General features: G+C 37.4%; 1 protein-coding gene across 1 annotated transcript in view; it reads right to left on the bottom strand.

Moving 5' to 3' along the window:
• Positions 1 to 413: 413 nt before the first annotated feature.
• Positions 414 to 17,666, bottom strand: part of kcna4 (potassium voltage-gated channel, shaker-related subfamily, member 4) — a 141,425-nt gene continuing 124,172 nt past the window's right edge. The window contains exon 3 of the mRNA XM_036543490.1: positions 414 to 465. The gene's annotated coding sequence lies outside the window, so the exon portion shown is untranslated. The remainder of the gene's footprint in view (positions 466 to 17,666) is intronic.

Here is a 17,666-nt window from a genome sequence, read left to right as displayed (position 1 = left end):
GCACATTTGAAGGAAGACCACCCTTTCAAGCAGATACGGGTCGTGTTAACCTGCTGTATTTGAGAGTGTGTGTGTGGACTTGACAAGCTGCCAGGTCTGTGCAAAATCCTGAAGGAAAACTGCTTGCACTCACTTGTAGGTCTGAGTGTTGATGCACTGTGGGGTCTGGGGCTTTGTGGAGGGGAGCTGTGAGAGAACAAGAAGCAATCCTGCCATTTAGTAGGAATAACGTGGGATTAATATATCTTAGATTTACCTGATTATGTATGTGTGTAACTATGTATTGCACACCTTAACTAGCAGATGCTGTGCATGAATGTATACTCATAGTAGCGGTAATGGAAAGTGAGCTTAAGGGGAGTGTTGCAGCTATAGCTGTTAGTCACACTTACCCGGTAGGGGACTTTGTGCACCTGGGGCGGAGGGAACATATGCCAGGGAGAGGGGAGCAGTGTGGTGGGTTAGCTGACAGAGACAGGAGAGGAGAACAAATAGCTTGTTCACAAGAGATTTATCACAGGTTTGTCATCACTTGCAAACACCTTTATAGTAGCAGCAAACAATTTGTCAGTAAAGCTAACAAATTATACGGTAGCCAGAGGTTTATCAGAGTTTTTGCACAACTGGCAAATGGGTGCAAGTTTTAACAGTTTAGTATGCTGCAGATTTAGTTCACAGCAGGGCTGTCCTCAAAACCCAATCTGGTCTGCATCTAAATATTCTACTGAAAACACGTCAATCATCTCAGCTCCATGTATGGTAATACCGTCCTCTCTCAACGGGTAAAATTCCAGTATCACCTCTCTCTACGGCCCTGTGCAATATCCAGCTAAATTACACTGAACAGCAAGGCCAAGTCTGGTGCAAGATCATAAAGAAGATTAGGCTGCACAGCATTTACAATACTGCTGATGTTGTTCACAAGTGATTGTGTATTTTTAGAACTTACCATGTTTTTGAAATCCTGACAAAGAGCCAGAAGTAGTCCAAACTTGCATCCTTTGAATGACTGCATTTTGGTTGTCGATAAATCAGGTATTTCAGGGTCTCTAGCATTTAGAGGCCAGTGAAGAAATTGCATCATTTTTTCTGCTCTCTAATCTCCATTTGTTCGATGAGATTTTAATATGTATGCTTTGCAGGAATTGTGGGGGAATCATTGGAAAGACCCAATGATTTAGTCAGCATTATTAGTTTGAATTTGAATTGAATTTGTATCTTATTAAAATGCAAGGGACACATTGGTTGTGTGTAATTCTTATATTTTTATTCACCATTCATGCAGCATTCCTACATCATACATACATTCAACATATACAAACACATATTTCCTTGTGCTTTTTTTGTTTATCATATTCCACAACTGTACACAGACAGACCTGCAGCAGAGTAAGACAGCTGTCCATCTTCATTAAGAATCAGAATCTTTAAAAGGAATTGCATTGCATGTATCATATTTTGGGACACACTGAAATTTGTACACTTAATTGAGACATGCACAAATAGTACATTTTTGAAAAATATTAATATTTACCAAATATATGTCAGCAATGATTTTACATGTTGCAAGTATTCTCAGTCTGAATTAATTACACCAAGCTACCTGACCTGTGACTGATTTTCCTATGAACTCTCTCATGCTCACAGCCAATTGGAGAGCACAGGAGAAATATATAGCTAGCAGAGTATCACCTCACTCTCAATACAGCTCTCAATAGGCAGCGATCTCAGCAGAAGGTAAAGAGGTAAAGTTTTGACATTGTTATGTGTATATATTACTCTAACACTTTTCCCTTTACTTGTAATCACTGTAGATAGCTGATGTGTTGCCTGCTAATGATAATGGAAGCTGATGTAGCTAACTTTGCTACCTCTGGCCTGAGGATCTTTTTTTCAATTTCATTTGGCCATTTTAATATCCATACTGACTATTCCCATTCCATCCTTTACATCTGTCAGTTTAAGACTTTAATTGAGAGGGTGTTATACTGACTGTTGTATTTTTTTTCCTCTGTGGGCTGTGGCCAAGCCTTATGAATAGCTAGCTAGCTAGCTGTGGATGCTGTGTTGCGTATTTACTGAAGCTGTAAAGAAAAACAGCAGTGCATCCAGCAAGGTTTTTTTTAAAAAAGGGGTGTGACCGGGGGTGGAGAAGGGGTGTCAGTGTTTAAATAAAACACAATCCATCCAAGATTTATAATTAAGGGATTACAATAATTTAATAGAGAATCATGTTGTTCATGAATTGTACTTTCACAATTGACACTGTGAATACCAAAAAACACTCTATCATTGCACCCAGTAACCTGCCGAGTGCAGTTTCCTCCCCATGGAGAAATGTTGTGCTCAGCTCCTAGGATCAGACCAGACCAATGACCACAAACAGCAGACCTGTCCCTCTGCTGTATCCCATCTCTGAATCATCCATTCATGCCCTATGAACATAATCCCTATACCCCCTATACCACTGTACGGAAGACTGACTATCATTGACGTGTCATATCTTTCATCAAAAATTTCCAGGGGCTTCTCATAATTAACATTTGAAATTGGTCAGGGAATCATTGTTCAGGTTTCCCACGTAGTATACACATGTCAGCTACACATCCATATCTAAATATGAACATAATTTATTTTTATAAAATGTTCTGCCCTCTTTGACACCAGTATGCATTTTGACAAAGAAAGGAATGGTATACCCTACAGCACTTAACAACAAATGCTGTTCAGCAATACCAATACCAATAGCAATAGCATTATTAGTATTATCAGTAGTAGTCGGAGAATAATAATAATAGCACCCAGTAAGTTTAATGGTCAGCAACTTGGCCTCCAGCTTCTTGTGTTTGTCACAGACTGTGCTGGAAGCTCATCTATTATTGTCCCCATTCTTTTCATCTTTCCTCTTTAATCAGAGTGATTTGGCAAGGGCTTAATTAGGACCAGTGAGTCAGCAGTGGTGTTGGATGTGAGAAGGGAGAGAGCTCCTTCAACTGAGCTACAAAACGCAGACCGCCTTGTTTTCAGAAAATCTAGATGGGAGGAGAGGGAACCATAATCAGTCCCTCATAAACACCTCCAAAAATTCCCCAACTTGCCAGTATTTTCATCCATCCACTATGTGGGTAAATGGGTCTGTGCTCATGCTTACGGGCCAGTCGAAGAATGTATGCAGTGTCTTGCTACACTGTGCTGTATAAACAGTCTCTAACTTGTTTGTGTTATATCGGCCTTTAATTTATTGCTTGCCTCGCTCGGACTGATTCATGAAGTCTACCCATGAGGCAAAGGCATCTGAGCTATGTGATGAGGTAGCATTAAGACTCCTGAAAATGCATTACAATACCATTTCCATGCCTGTGTATGGGCAAGAGCCTGAGAGTATTTCAAACAGTGAAATGTAATTTATGTCTCTTTTCCGCATTGTGAAATTATGTTGAATGGAAATCTATTTTTGCACCGTTAATGTGGCTAACACTGGACATTTCAAGTAAATCAGCCCTGCACAGCAGTGTGATAATGGGGCCATCTCTGACATTGGAATTCACTTGCTTAGGTGAGGAGGACACTTTCTGAACCACATTTTGATTTGCATCAGTTGCTGAGAAGCTCACAACAAACTGTAGATGTGTCTTTACATCACATTTATTTTATTGTCCAGCTTTATGACAACACTGCAGTACACATGCCTATAGTTTCCATTATAACAAATGAAGTTCATTCTAGACTGATGATGAAACAAGACTTTTGTGCTTCTGTAATTTTTTCCTATGTTCTCATCTTCACTGAGCTCCATCCTGGAAATTCAATCAATCAATAAAATAAATCACACTTTGACTCTTCCCAATGATAACTCATAATTTAATAAGCAAATGAAAAATTAATAAATGTGACCCTTGTGTTTTCTGGAATAAAATAAATTATTTGGGGGCAATATGAGTAACACTGAACTGAGTAAAGTGTAATTTTTAATATATTAAGGTAAAATTATATGTTACATCATAAGGTTTTGTTCCTATTAGCCAGGGTTATGGATAAAGATGGAGGGAACTGGACACATTACTTGAACTTTGTTCAATCTGTTTGAAAATAATAAATATGTTACACTTTAACACCTCCAAAAAGGTTTCTGTCATAGTTCTGAAAACATATATGCATCTTATTTCACATCAAAGCAATGTAGGTTATAATGGAAGGGCCTTGGACACATTGTGAAGAGGAAAAAGCAATTACAACAAATCAGCAGGTCAAGCAGTCAGAAAGAAGAGAAATAATCATTCTAGTTGGGTTACTTGCAATCCAGAAGTAGTAAACTGCATGATTTTTTCAATTTCCCAAGATACAATTTTAATCCCAAAACACTAACATCTATATTAATACAAATATTCTTATCATATGATATTACTTTTTTTCTGATGATACCACATTAGAAACAGAACCTCTGAAAATCCTTGAAAATAAGCACACTAACTGACAAGCCTCTATATATTCCTATAACCATCCAGAGGTCTGGCAGACAGAGGATGCTCTTCTTCAAAGACTGAAATGAGAGGAAATGGTTGGCTGAGGAGATCAGAGCCCTACTGAATATGTGAGACACCCTCCTCCCAACCACCCAGCGCTTGAGTTGAGATGAGGTGGGGCTATTGTGCCTGAACCTTGCTTCTGTATTCAACAACAACAAAGAATATTCACTCCTCAGCAGTGATTTCTCTCACCATCTTCAATCCTACACCATGGGCTGGGTGATACTGTTAGGGGTTATACTGTTACTCACAGGCAACCTAGGTCCACCTAAATTATGGTTATAGGACATGGTAGCAATAAGTTTTCCCAGAATAGATGCCCCCACTGCCTCAGACCCTGTGCCATTGACCGGGTGCTGCTGGCTAATATGGATTATCATCTGATGCAAAGTGCTGAATGTCCTCTGGAATTCTTCTGTTTTACTATTATTATTTTAATTGATGGATCACACTTTATGAAAAGTTCATTCAAATTTACAGAACCTGTCAAAACTGTGGACACACCTCCTCAGAGAAGGGTTTTTCTTTCTTTCTTTTAATTCCATATTTTTGAATAATACTAAATACATCAAATCTATGAAATAACACAAATGGAATTATTCAGTGACAAAAAGGGTGTTAAACAAATCAAAACTATCTTATATTTTACATTCTTCAAAGTAGCCAAAAAGCCTTTTTTAAAAATCTTTCCAAAATTTAGGCATCAACTTCACTATTTATTTTTGTCTAAGAAACAAATTTCAAGCATTTAAGCATAAGTCCTTAGATTAAAATGTCTTTGAATGCATGTTTCTCATTATCTTAATCAAGTCCAAACTTTTGACTGGTCCTGCATATCATATCACCTGCTGTAAACTAATTTACATTCCATTCTAAATATACATGGATGGAACTCTACTGAGTTCCTGGATGCTGCTTCTTTAAAATAAACAAAACCCCTTATTTTCAAAATCAGTAGTTAAACGTCTTCTTGGCAACCTAATCTGACCTGAACAGGTTTTTGGGTGAGATTTTGGGTTGATTGGGTTGGAGCTGGAAAATTGCTAACTTATGTGCAGCATCTATCACCATTATAGTGTGTAGGGTGATGAGGCAAAAACTGAAAGTTTTAGAATGTCAAACCTAAATCTGAGAGCATATAATATGCTTATGTGTCAATCACGGTATTTCATTTTGGGATACTTCATCATAATTGTTTGATGCTTCAGCCTTAATTTACCCACGACTGAATGCTGACCTACTTTAAAAAATAATGACTGGAGTTTTCATTTGCTAGGTAGCTTGTTAATGTTTCAGACACACATATTGGTATTTTTCTTGCAAACACCGCACTGATGTTTAACTTATATTATGTGGTAACTATCTTTAATATATGTAGCAGTCATTACAGTGCTCTCTACAAGTATTGGAATAGTCAACCACTATAACATTACATGTTGTCTATTCTCAATTCATTTAAATTTGAATCATCCTACAGATTCTTATGATTAACAGACAGACTAACACATTATCTGTCATTAAAGCTTGTGTGACACTAAGACCCTTGGGAAATGATTCCGTTTTAGCTAATTATAAGCAATATAAAAAAGTATGAATCAACATCAGGAAGTTGTTAGCTGGTTCCTCCTTTGGGTTAAGTGTTTATCCCTCCTGGCTTATCTGCATCATTTTCCTGTATGAAATGTTTTATAAATGCTACTAAATTGCATTTTATTTAGCAGAAGTACCTCTTATGCATTTTTGTAAGCCCATAAGAGGTGAATTTGGGTGTGGTATTGGATCACAGTACACACATAACCACCACTGTAAGTATGAGTAACTGGTTGATTTCATTAAACTTTATTATATTACACTGATTTTATGACCACAACTATAGATAGGTTAGAGAGAAATAAGGCACATATACTATCATGTCAAAGGCTTCTAATATGATGTATTGCTTCCAGGTGTTCATATTTTTCTTTAACATTCATGACGTCTGAATTTGGGTGGTGCTACCCCCTTCCCCCTTGGAGTTCAACTGGTGTTTGAGGCAAGATTGCTTAATGTGAAAAATAAAAGATAGTGATGAAAGGCACTTGGTTGGCTTACATGGTTGGTTTTGGTTATTATTAACCAAAATTATTTAAGATTTTAAAAATGAGTGCATAAATGAATTGATGAATGAAAGAAAAATAAAAAAGGAAATGTTTAAAGCATATTAAAAGAAGATACTTAAAAACAAAAGGTGAATCAGGAAATGAAGTAAATGAAAAAGTAGAAAATAGAAAAATAAACACAAAGCACAAAACAAAAGCACAATGCATACTAAAAAACGTATTGCAAAAGAAAATAGCTCATTAAAGGTGGTATAGGGTATATGGATCCAGGCCATCTAGTAATGATTGTGGGGGGGGGGGGGGGGGGGATTGTGCTCTGCATGACCCCTTTCCTTTATCAGGCCATACAAAACAGTGTACTATCTGAAAAAGAACTTTTTTGCATTGCACTTAAATTAAGAAAAGCACAGCCATCCTGGTGCCCATGCATCCATGTGCAGCACTTGATGGTTCTGTTGTGCCTGTTACTTTCAAAGCAGGGAACTCCAGCAATGGTCACCCAGAGGCCACTGGAGGTTCTTATGTCCTTTGAAACACATCTCCCTGGGCTTCCATTGTCCAATCAGTTTGTGTGGCAATTAGAGGCATGAGTTTTCTAGCAGTAATGGAAAGGTGTGCCCACATGGAGTATACTTGTAAATACTAAATTTGGAGTCAATCAGTGCTCTTTGGACAAATTTTGCATGGGTTGCAGCTCATCAAGGTAGTCATATTTGTTCGTGTTTAATTGTAATCATACTGAATGTTCCTCCTCTGATTCATTTCAAAAAGTACTGAGATGATCTTTCACATTTAAAGTTATTTCCTACAGATTGCCACCATGGTGTCTCTCCATTTCACACAGTGCTTGACATTTATGGAGAAGATCAGGTAAAAGAGGTCACAATTTAAAAAAAAATGTGTTATGTTATTCATTTTTAACTGTATCAATCAACACTGCGATCATTATGATCTCAATGTGATTTCCAGAGGCCATAATTTCTGCAGTCTCTGAAATGGTGATGGCAGAGTGTGCCTGAAATGTAAATATTGTCTAAATAACACCCTTCCTCTCTGCTCTGTGCATACTGTACATGTGCAATATCATGTGAAGTATGGACTTGTTCACTTGCTTGCATGCACTGGGGTGCTGCTTTGTTGTCATAGTTGTCTTAGATGTTCTCATCTGTTTGTGGAAAATACACATTCACTCCTTCTTGTTGACACAAAAGAGAACTGCAGCACAATCAATATTCATTAGCTCATGCATATATCACAATGAGAATAATAGCAGGAGATGCGACAAATTAAAATGGTGCATCTGCACCTTCGAAGTTGAGTGCTTTCCTACACTTACCATTAGAAAATAAAAGATCTCAAACAGGTACCTCAATCAGGCTCATAAGCCAGACACCACTGCTTAATCTACAAACACCCATCAAACAAACACTTCATCAGATCTGAATGGACTATAACAGTCATGGAGACACAGGATTTTAAACATATCTCTGAAACAGCAAGGAAATTGCATGCAAACACACTGGGCAGGACAGCAACCACAAACTCTGCTAATTGGATAACGCCATCCATAACTGGCTGCTTAGACAGAGTTACTGGTTTAAAAAAAAAATCAGTTAAGTTTTTGAGAAACAATGTAAAGACACTTGCCTCTCTTCGGATGACATATTGCACTTCTTCTACTTGTGGTCTGAAATTTGTAAGTAAAACCTAAGTATGTAAGTAAAAAAGACAGTCATAACATTGAGTATCAAAGGGGACATGAATGCTATTACTCGTAAAGATGAAAAATCACATGTCGCTAGACACCGTACTGAAGCTGCTCACTTGGTCTCAGATTTTACATGCATGGACATACAACAGACCCAAAAGCATGCAGAGGGTGGGATACAGATACCAAACTCTTGGTATATAGGTGAATTTCTATTTTAAAAATCCATCCATAAGGTCTAAATAAGGACCGATGCCTCCAGTGTTTTCTGTAATTTTCTGCTATGGTTTGCATCTTGTAGATAGTGAAAGATGACTTACCTCTGCATATACTATGTATGCTTTCATTGCACCTGTAGCATTGATGTTAGCTTTGTTATATTAAGGTCAGATCAGGGAACAGACAGAAAATTCAAGAAATTACCTCTACATTAAATGCAGCCTATGCACTGCTAGGCTTTTCAGCACACTAATCTGAAGCATGCTGATATGTTAGCTACATTAGCTACTTAGCTACATCAAGTACAACATGTACTCACCACTGGGGAGACTGCTAAAGACTCAAACTTTGTCTCAAACAGATGTAAAATATATAGTCCTCGCTGGAATAAAGGAAAGAATCATGTAAGTATTAGGTTACTATATTTATTTAGACATAACCTGCTACATTAAATTTACTGATTTACCAATGCAGAGGTAATTTCATGAATTTCCCATCTGTTGTGGCTTTTGCCAAAATTAAACTTTAACATAAATCAGTTTTTGTTAATGCATATATGTTTTGCATGTTTTCAAGATTTAATGTATTTTAATCATTGTATCATTCGTCTCTAATCAGGGCCCATGTATGTCACATCTGACAATGATGCACAATCATTGTCAGCAAATTAGCTCATTGGGATCTCTTGTTTATGGTATTCCTGTAAGTGGTGATGTGTTTGCCTTTTGATTCATGACACTGTTGATGATCTTGTTACTGATGTCTATACGTTTCACTGAGCATTTTTGCTCTTTGAACTTGAGCAATGGTTAAATAAGAGATAACACATTATTGCAGCCTTTGTGAAGGACCCCTCCTCATTATTATCTTTAAAGTGTATCACACTAATAGATAGCATCATTAAAGCTTTTTCAGATTTGAAGATGTTGCAATAACAGAAATAATAAGAAATACAAACTTTCTTGAATAACACCAACACTGTGCTGGGAAAAAGCCATGCAAATGTGAGCCACTTGCCTTAAGTCTTGTAAGTACATAACATTTACATAATTTTGTGTCTGTCTTCTATTGTTTATTATACAGTGTGTCTATTTGTATATTAATTGTATGTATTGAATTGATCTAGTTAACTATATAACACTGGCTAGTTTTTGATTTTTTTTGCTTGTTTTCCTACATTGCAACTAGGACATTTCAACTGAATATGTGTCACTTTCAATTTTAATTTTACTGTCTGAAAGATGTTGCGGCTGTGTGCTATAGGTGTGCATGTCTGACAAAACACTTGTCACAGATCAACTATTACCAGATTTAACAAACCCTCAATTACCCCACCCAGTAAAAATTCCTAATTGCATCTCAGCACTAATAAAAATATTAATGGGCATAATCTGTCATTATATTTGATAAAAATAAACAAGTTGCTCTTTGATGAAATGTGGGCCTACTTCAGTCGAGGCCAAATATTGTTTGAAAAAGTTGAGGTAATTATACATGTGGAGCACAACAATGTCCTCAAAGGGCACAGAGGAGCACTCAAAACAAGGCACAGCTGCAGGGCTTTTTATTGTACAATCTGGACCGCCTTTTTTCCCCTCTCTTTTTTTCCCTGCCTCTGAATCAAAGAAGCCAGGCCTTCGAAGGAATGACGTCAAAATAGGGCATCAATCATGATCCCTTGGATTTCTGTGGTATAAAAATGATGCATCTGCAGATCTCTCATACTGAATGAGTAACCTTCAGTGGAAAGACCAATCCTTTGAAGAGAGAAAAAAGGGAAAGGAAGGACAAATGATATGCAAGTCTTTAAAGGTTGTCTGAGGGGGAAGGAAAGTAGTTTTCTGTCACTCTGCCGGATTCTGAAGCTGTTTATCTATCTGTTTTTCAGCCTTTCCTGTATAAACTAGAAGCAAAAAGAGTTGAAAATGGGAAGCCTCTTGTTAATATTATATTTTGGCCAATGGGTTTGTCCATTCAAGGACAGGTGAGAAGGGAATGAAAATGCAATGTGAAGGAGGTGACAATAGGCTCAGTGGATCTACAGTGCAAAACAATCATAAAAAGTACATGCAAACCCAAATGAGAAAACAAAAATAACACAATCCTAAAAAATAGGAACATGCAATAGAATGGTCACAAACACAAGAACAAAAAGCGCAGAACAGTGCATTACAGATTGGTGTGTTCCTTCTCTTAGCACCGCCTAAAATGTCTATCACAACAGGACAGTCACAGATTAAAAAACAAGGATGTTGACATGCACACGCACACATCTTGGTAACAGCTACTAAACTTAGGAATGAGATACTCACATCACAGGTGTTTTGCAAATGGTCAGAAAAAAAGTTACAGCTAGCCAGGCTCTTGCCCCCTAGCAGAAAAGACAAATTCAAATAATTCCAGTACAGAATAAAGTCACTATGTGTAACAGAGTGCATGTCTGTTCCGTGGACCTCTTTAAAATGAACAAGAATATCCTGGATAAACATACACAGACTCCCATTTTATTTCACCAACTCCTTTGTTTGCCTCCTCCCAAACGCACCCACACCATGGACTCTACAAACTTACAAGGAAACAGGCGGAAGTATCTTAACATGCAGGGTGACCAACTGGATGTTTAAGAATTTCTAAATCTTGGATAGTTTTTTTTTCAATATGCACCTTTTTGCAGCTAAAGTAAGTTGAATGTTTATGGTTTGGGGGAACATGGCCTACCTGTTCATTCAATGGCACCAGCAGGACATCATGGCTCCATCAGCCAAAAAACCTGAGGGCTGGGGGCTGATGGGATTTGTAGTGTTGGGAGGGCACTGGCAAATGGCTTTTTGTAAATGTTCTGTCCTTTTTGTATGTGTGTTTTTGTGTACACATGAGGTTTCTTGTACATTCAACATTTGTCATTCATACATGTTTTTTTTTTGCATTTTTGTGTTATGCACTGTCACACCCTGGCCTGGGTGAAGGTAGTTTTAGCAATGGACGGGGCACGTATGTATTTTGAGGGTGAAACATGACTTAGCTGTTGACTCAACTGTGGGGTTTTTACAGTGATGCAGAATAAACCATGTATCTATACAACAAAACTCTTGGAAACAAATAAGCAAAAAATAAACATGCTACACATACTTATTCTCTTGTGGTGGTCTCACCCCAAGTCTGACTTACAGTGCTTGGTTGAACCCCATAAAACAGGATGACCCCCCCCCCCCCCCCCACCCCACAGCAGGAAACAAATAAAACGTGGGCACTCCCCACAATGACCATAAAAAAATTACATCCTAGTAATTATGAGAGAGCTTTGCATAGTGATATGGGGATACCAGCTCATTATACTGTTATAATTATGATGCATAACTGCAGGTATGTTAATTCAGATGGTATCTCCCATCCTCAGGGAAATGCACATGTGCAAAGCATTACAAAACCAGTTTCCAGGCTTTGTTTTCCATCTTACAAGAAACGTGTATGTGGGAAGTAGCCACAGTTGAAGGAAGCTGGGGTAAATGCAGCAAAAAGGCAAACACTGAATAAAATAATTGTCAACACTGTAATAAACAGTGTGCCGGAAATACTTTGGTCCAGGTATTGTTTTTGCGTTAGTAATCCTGCATGCTGTTTCAGCACTTCCGTGTGTACACACTTGCATCAATGGCTAAACAATACATTAGCGACTAGCTAGCCCTGGTCTGAAATTCTTTGCCATGTGAGTGATGGCAGTAAGAATCAAGTGAGGGAAAACAGAGTAGGTTGTATGCAAATGATTCCTAATAAGCAGAAAGTACACTGGGACAGATTACTCTCTCACATGCACTCGATGGGCCATGATACACAAGGGTCAAGTTGTGTCAAGTGTCAAATAAAACAAGGGTCAAGTGAATTGATTATCTTGATTGTTCTGAACCCTTTTAAAGCCGCATAACCACTAAAAACTGCTAATAATTATCATTCTTTTTTGCCAAATATAGTACCACTGGACCTCAGTTATTGGTTGAAATACAGATCTTTCAGTAATAAGATTCTGATGAATCAGGTGCTGAATTGGATTTAGTGACATGAATGAAACTTACAGTGCTTTATGGGAGGTTTCACATGTCAAAGAATCAAAGATGTATAAACATTGTACCCTATTTATTTCAAATGCAAGCTAAAAAGGTTTAAACAAATTTCAAAAATGGCTATCACATGATGGTGTTGAATGTCCAGCATTGATTATTTCAAAGCAGGACTGTTACCAACAAAGGCTCAAGTGCACAAACACAGCACATTCTTTACATCATTACATTTTAGCATTTCGTTTTGCATTACATTTAGCAATATAGCACTTCATACGTGGGTTTTCCATATCTCACCACATGTACACTCAAACTCATGTACACTGCATACCCCATGCATGTGCTGCTGCTGTTTGAACTCATTGTTCGGCAGTTCCAACAACTTGTGAATCTGTGGCACTCCGCTGTAAGCCTAATCACACTTTTAAAAAATGCAATGAAGAATTTTAACTAATTAGCTAAAAAATCTACATATTGCTGTGTAACATTTAGCTTCCAAGTATTAATTCTTTCTTTTAATTTCTTTCCAAGTGTAACATCCACATATCTGTCTTAATTCGAGACACATTACAAAGTCTTTGCTTTACTATTATCAGAAAAATGCATCAACAAAAATGGCACAAACAAAACTGGGATTGTTCTCAGTTCTTGTTGACAACACATCTTAACACTTAGTGTGTCAATGATACACTTGTGATATTGATGGATGAGTAAAGGATGTGTTTCAGGAGGTGTTTGGCATTTTTCTTTCTCAACTCAGTGTATCATCTGATTAGTCGGAATTCTTCCAGATTTAACCCCTACAACACGAAAGCAGAAAATTGTGGCCATACAAGCTTCCCTCATTCTCCGCTGCAAAACTTGATCATTTTTCCACAAAAAACTTCCCATTTATTTTGCCGTGAACAGGAGAATTGGTGCTTTTAATGTGCTGAACACATCAACATTAAAAAAAAAAAAAAAAAAAAAAAAAAATGATGTAAAACTGGCTCTGCCATTGAATGTTTCTCTCATTTATTTCACCTGAGTGGCTCTACTAGTATAAAAAAAAAATAAAAAAACTTGCTCTTGCAAACACAAGGTTGAGTGTTAGGTCTAGGGTTCCATCGCAGCCCTGTCATCAGCCAGCAACAACTGGGAGACAGTGTTCCACAGTGGCGGAACAAAACGGCCTCGTTCTCCCAAGTGAAATAGGGGAGGGTAGGCGGGCCAGGGGTCTCCTCCACTGCACATCAGCAACCCTTCCTAACCAATAATGCACCTGCAATTCTCCATGCATAAAGCTGTGTATGACATGTCCAAATATAAAAATAAAAGAAAAACATGCAAATATAGAAATAGCAAATGTAACAATAAAAGTATAAACCATACAAGTACCGAGGATAAATCTGTTAACAGCTATTGACCATTAACTAAACTGATGTGCAATATTTCTCTCAGCCTCTGCCAAAGTTAATACATTGGCATGAATTAATCAGATTAATGTATCGTATCGACAGCTTTGATATTTGCACACTAATTTACTGTGTCCTGTCAAAGACAAACATGCTGTGTAATTTCTCTGATGATCCCTAGAGGAGCTTCATGAGTCTGACTACATTTAATTAGAACAAGTTCTAAAAAGACAAACTGTTAGTGTTATAGTACTTGTACACATTTTCAAACCACATATTTGGATTCATTGGCTTTTGGACTGCCTGTGTTCACAAATCATCATGTTCTGTTATCAATGCTATCCTTCACAATTAGTTATCTCTACAATGTAGGAAAGTTATTTAACATTTATTAAGGTAAGGCACAAAGATCTTAACACATTCGGCGTGCTCAGAATCAGAAGACTGATCTGTCTTAAGGTATGATTCCATTCAAAAATGGATCTTTGTAAATGCATCTTAACGCAACTTAAATGTCTTTGAGATAAACACATATGTTATAAATAATGAAATATAATCCAAAATAGCCAAAACACACTGAAGACATACGTTATATTCTGATTACAGAGGATCAAAAGGGGCAAAAACTCCCAACCAATCACTAGCATTTATCATCAGCTACATCTGAAGGGGGATGGGGGATGGGAGACTGTTTACTGAAGCATTCAGGAATCATCTCAAAGTGTTCCATTTTACAAACAAATTGGGATGGCTCTGTTGTCCCTCACTTTGCGTAAGCAACCATAAACAATAAAATAATCACTGCAGGCAACTCATGAATTAAAAAAGAGATTTTGAATGTACTTATTACTTATTTATTAGGTCTTACTCAAGAGGAGTCCAATTTAATCTTTTTTTGTGCAAGTGTACTGTAATCTAGTGATGCTTGATCTCTGTGGAAAATAACGGAATAATAGGTCTTTCATCATATTATTTTATATAAAGTCTGTAAAGTATAGAGAATTAGAGGAACCCTCATGTGTACACCCTCAAAATGTTCCCATCCATGTGCCCTTTACTGTGTTGAAATCAAGGTTTACCTAAAGCCTTGAGACCAACATCATTTAGCTGTTCTGACCCTAGGTAAGTTTTAACTTGCCTTTTTTCATTTCAATGAGATTATTTGTTTTACTACTATAAATAACTGCTGTCAGGAACTGAATGATGAATTTACTTTCTTACTTTTTTTACTTACTTTTGCTTTCATTAATTTCTTTTCCATTACAATGTCATTTTCCAATGTGTTAATAAAGAAGGGGAAGACTAGCTTGTGAACTAGTTACAGGCAAATCTCATAGCTAACATGCTATGTAGCTGTCTCAGCTCAATTTTAATAGATAGTGTTTTAATAGATTTTAACAATACCTAGCAAGCTGTTACTTACTGGTAGCTATCATGGACACCAGCTATAGAAAGGCAAGTAGCAATAAAACATTAAACTTCACATTACAATTCATACATAAAACAATGGCTCACATGAACAAATACTTGCTCCTTCCCCCTCACCCCATTGCCTCAACACCATCATCCCGGATTAGGGGTGCCTTCCACGGGTAAGTATGGTTATCACACTCCTACAGTATACACGTAGATGATCATCCTTTCACAAATTCCCACACTTACAATACTTACACACAATAGTACATAGGTGCATCTATTGATGTGCTGAATAAACAGCTGCAAACAACCACCAATCTGGAGTTGAGAGGAAAAACATCAATGGTGGATTTATTTAGCTAGTTAGTTTGATTGCTGCTTAGATGAAGAAATGCAACACCATGCAGGCTCATGTAAAACAGCCTAGGCCTGCTTTCCACAATTTAAAAAATGATAATGATAATTAAAAAAAATAACTACTTATAGACAGGACATCTTTTTACAATGAACTGGCACAGCTTGGCGCTCACATGCTTGTTGCTGGTTCAATTCCCCGCTAGGGCACTGCTACCCTTGCAGGGGTACTTAACCCACAATTGGTGCAGGAAATATCAATTTAAGTGGATAAAATTGTAACCTACTGTATGTAAGCTGTTCTGGATAAGAGCATCTGCTAAATGACAATAATGTAATGCCCTGTAACATGTGCTTGGCAAAACCCTGTTTCAGATGTTTTACAGGAATGTGCAGTTGACCCCATTTTGTCAATACAGGTGCTGTATGTGTTTGAGGTTGGGGTGCTGTATGTTACCTATGCCTATGCCAGAAAGCAGCAAACCCAATGATAACCGAGCATCTGGCCTTCTCCAAGTAGGACATGCTATCCCAAAACACCTAGACCCTGTGTTGCAAGATGTCAGAAAATAATATCTTGGATTCCAGGAACAGCTGCATAATGTCGTCCAGGTCACCTCTCATCTTTTGTATCAGCTCTGTCCTCTTGAAGTATCCCAGGTCATCTCCTCCCCACATGGATGATGAGATTGATAAGAGCAGGATTCCTCAAAGGCTTCTCTTTCAGGAAAGGGGGGACACACTACCACTTCATCCACTGTCTTCCTATCCATGTAATATTGTTGGCAAATGATAGGTTTTCAGACTTGCTAACATGAGATACGCGCCAGTGAATACAAGAGGTTAACAAAGATCCACACACACTTTCCAGAAATGTCAATTAATGCCAGTGTATTTGAGATATGTGCATGTGCGTGTGTTAAAAAATAATTATTTCCTTGAATAAAGTTGTGTGTTCCTGACCATACACTATGTTTTCATGCGCTTACTGTATTTTCAGTGATACTGTATGTATTATTTTTGTCATGTTTGGGTTGTATGTTTTGTATTGTATTTTTGTTTTAATATATGGCTAACAGTGTGCTGCCCTCTTGGTCAGGTTATTCTTGGAAAAAGTTATCTGATTTAAATTGGACTACCTAGAAAGCAACAGTATATCTGCATTTAAAACTATAATTTAGGTTATTTTAACCACATAAGGAAAACATCTTCCAAAAGTGTGTATTAGATTACTTCAAAGGCCAACTGATTTCATCTACTTAATCAATGTATTAATCAATTACAAAAACAAGGAAAGGCCCGTCACTCTGAAAAAAAAAAAAAAAAAGATTCTTAAGAAGAGTTTCGTGGAAAAAAAAACCTTTCTGCCAGCAACAACTTATTTTCAGGCTGAAATCTTTCACCAGTTGCAATGAAAATGAAAACAAATGAGAAACCTTTAGAGAATGAGAATCCTCCTAACCTGAAAAGATAAAAATCACTCAGGTGTATAAAGTGGCAAGTGATTGTGTAGTACAAACCACTACAGCTGTTTCACTTCCTGAAACATGAATTAGGTGTACTTACAAATAAAAAATATATATACAAATACCAGCATTGCCTTAAGGGAAGTATTCAGTTATTTCATTATTATCATGTGTAGTCAGTGAGACCAAAGCATGCCATACTGAAGTGCTAGAGAAAGCCTCTGACAACTGACAATCCTGTCCTGTTCCTCCTACATGCAAATAATGCTTTCTGCAGAGCCCAGAGAGGAAGTGAGAAGGATAGTGTCTGATACCCTGGATGGTTATAACTGCTCAGGGGATTTGTAACAGCTTAGAGTTAAGAAAATATAATTTTAAGAACCATACTGAGCCAAAGAACAACCAAGCGGAACTGTCAGTGCTAATTAG

The sequence above is a fragment of the Megalops cyprinoides genome, chromosome 13 (assembly GCF_013368585.1).
Source record: "Megalops cyprinoides isolate fMegCyp1 chromosome 13, fMegCyp1.pri, whole genome shotgun sequence".
In the NCBI taxonomy this organism is placed as follows: domain Eukaryota; kingdom Metazoa; phylum Chordata; class Actinopteri; order Elopiformes; family Megalopidae; genus Megalops; species Megalops cyprinoides.
Note: the sequence above shows the minus strand (reverse complement) of the source record. Positions and strands in the feature narration are given on the sequence as shown.